Source organism: Maylandia zebra, unplaced genomic scaffold (genome assembly GCF_041146795.1).
Source record: "Maylandia zebra isolate NMK-2024a unplaced genomic scaffold, Mzebra_GT3a scaffold02, whole genome shotgun sequence".
In the NCBI taxonomy this organism is placed as follows: Eukaryota; Metazoa; Chordata; class Actinopteri; order Cichliformes; family Cichlidae; genus Maylandia; species Maylandia zebra.
In genome coordinates this window covers 1,110,934-1,113,948 of record NW_027490032.1, presented here as the reverse complement: position 1 = coordinate 1,113,948, position 3,015 = coordinate 1,110,934, and positions in this window count along the sequence as shown.

The window sequence follows — 3,015 nt, the reverse complement described above, 5'->3', positions numbered from 1 at the left end:
GACTTCGGACTTTACGTTTCCCAATTTTTGCTTTAAGTTATTTTGTTATTTACATAATAATGTAAATAACCTAATAATGATCATTATTGCTGTTTTAGAGGAGTGGTGCTTCAAAGGATAGCTGCAGTTTTCTGTCAGAATCTGCAGATTATACAGTACAAATAAAATGTTCACGTTTCTCCAACGTTGTCTTTCAAACAGTTTCACTGACATCTACACGGGATGGACACAAAGCGTTCGCGATGTCTTCTCCGGAGCTGATAATTGGCATCTGTCTTGTGTCAGTGACGTAAAAGACGCATTTAATGCATAAACAGCAGTCGCTTTCTAAAACATCAGATATGTATCAAATTCAGTACCACATATGAAAGTGACCCAGATCGGATTTGAAAATATCGGATTTGTGCTGTTCACACTGTCATACCAGCATAGGTCGCATAGGGTCAAAAAAATCGGATTTGATGCACTTTTGCCTACAGTGTGAACGTAGCCTTAGAGTAATGTTTCCAGGACCTTTTTGAAAATCTGCTATGAAGGATTAAGGCAGTTCTGAAGGCAACAGGGGGTTAAATCCAGTACTAGCAAGGTGTACCTAATAAAGTGGCCAATGAGTGGATGTACTGTGTATAAAGGCACCAGTCACACAATAATAAAGGTCAATAGGTGGCAGCAGAATTCACCTAACACATGTGAGCTAATCTGACCTCTGACCTTTAGTGTCACAAGAGCAAAAACAACTATTAATATGAAGTTAGAACTCAAATTTCACTGACATCTCATTCTGACTCCTCTCTCCTCATGTGTCTTTCTCGCCTCCTCTGCATTCATCTCTGGTGGAAGCAGGAGGCCATGCTGATAAATGTTTGTCCTATTCAAAGATATAGCATTGCTATTATATTTGTTTCATGTTAGAAAGTACTATCATCCTCAGATCCCCACTCCCACTCCCCCCCATCATCCTGACTGACACCCCCATCACCTCTGTGGACTCATTCCGCTTCCTGGGTACCACCATCACCCAGGACCTGAAGTGGGAGCCCACCATCACCTCCGTCATCAAGAAAGCCCAGCAGAGGATGTACTTCCTGAGGCAGCTGAAGAAATTCAACCTGCCAACACGGACGATGATGCAGTTCTACACTGCAATCATCGAGTCCATCCTCACCTCCTCCATCACCGTGTGGTACGCTGGAGCCACTATCAGGGACAAACAGAGACTGCAGCGTGTTGTGCGCTCTGCTGAGAAGGTGATTGGCTGCAGACTCCCATCTCTGCAGGACCTGTACGCCTCCAGGACACTGCGGCGTGCAGCTCGGATCTCAGCTGACCCTTCTCACCCTGGACACAGTCTGTTTGACCTGCTCCCCTCAGGCAGGAGGCTCCGGTCCATTCGCACCAGAACCTCTCGCCATAAGAACAGTTTCTTCCCCTCTGCTGTTGGACACATGAACAATAACCGTATGACTGTTCCCACCACTAACACATGACCCTACGCTGTGTCACTGCATCATTCTATGTTTGGCACTGATCACCACCTGCACTCATGTATATATCTTTCTACGTAGCACTTTTAATTCTTATTCTCATGTATATATCTCATGTATATCTCATGCATATATCTTTCTACGTAGCACTTTTAATTCTTATTCTTACTTTTATTTTTTTCATGTCTATTTAAGCGCAATTTATGACAGTATGTTTGCACTGAAGCACCGCAGCAATTTCCTCATGTTGTAAACCTGCTCAACATTTGGCAATAAAACCCTTTCTGATTCTGATCACCACAGTCCAGCTATTTTGTGTTATTGTAGGGCCTTTACCTTACAAAATAAAGTGCCTGGAGGCAGCTGTTGTTGTGATTTGACACTATATTAATACACTGGAACTGAATTGAACTAAGGTGGTTGTAGCTCAGGTGGTAGATCAGGTCATCTACTGATCGGATGGTTTGATCCTTGGCTCTCTAGTCTGCATGCCAAGTATCCTTGAGCAAGATACTAACCTCAAGTTGGTCTAAGGTGCATCCATCTGAGTGTGAATGTTGTTAGTTAGTGAGCATTTAAACAGCATAGAAGAAAGTGAATGTGAGAGAGTAGAAAGTCGGGAGAGTAGAAAAGCACTACATAAGATTCAGTCCATTTACCAACTGAATTGGTTGCACATTACCAATCCAGCCCTATTGTCCAGCAGGCGCAACAGGTGGGTTTAAGTCTTGTGTTTAGTGTTTGCAGTGGTTAAGTGAGGTCAGACAGGAGTCTCCATGGACTGTAATGTTTGCAGATGGCACTATCATCACCTCTTTCTCGAGGAAGAATAACCTGGACCAGAAGCTGCAGCTTGCCTCATTGGAGAGCATGCTGTCCTACTGCCTGGGGTTTTGAAACACAGGGCGACTACCGGTATGAGCCTAGGTCTAAATAATCCTTATCACTAGGACACTAGGACAGCTGGGTGTCCTGGTGTGATATATGTTATCAATATAAGCCTATAAATAAAAGAATACTATAGTTGTTCTGTGTTTGGAGATGACCGTTAACTGTGAGAGCCGTTCATTGCTCAACATCCTCAAGCATGTTTTTCACTCTGTGGTTAACAGAAACTAACAGCTCTGTGGTTGTCCGAGTTCCTGTTTCAGATAAAAACACTTCAGCTTCTCACGTTTTACTGCAGGGCTGTTAATGCACATACAGAAAAACTAAATTTTGCACAACTATAATAAAAATTTAAAATATATAAAGAAAGAAACAAGAAAGACAAACAAGAAATCTAACAGTACATTTTTTGTTCTTTTTGCAGTGACATCCTGACATGTTGACCAGCTGGTACGTTCAACCTGTGGTTTCAGCACAGCTCTGTGCTCAGTCTGTTTAAATATAGCCTTTAGTATCAGCTCAGCCCCCAAACTACTTTTTCGTGTCTTTTTATAAATAGGGGGAATTAAAATTGTTTTTTACAATATATCAAAGAAAAAAAAATGAAATTACAAGTTTTTATGATTTAAATACCATAAAAAGT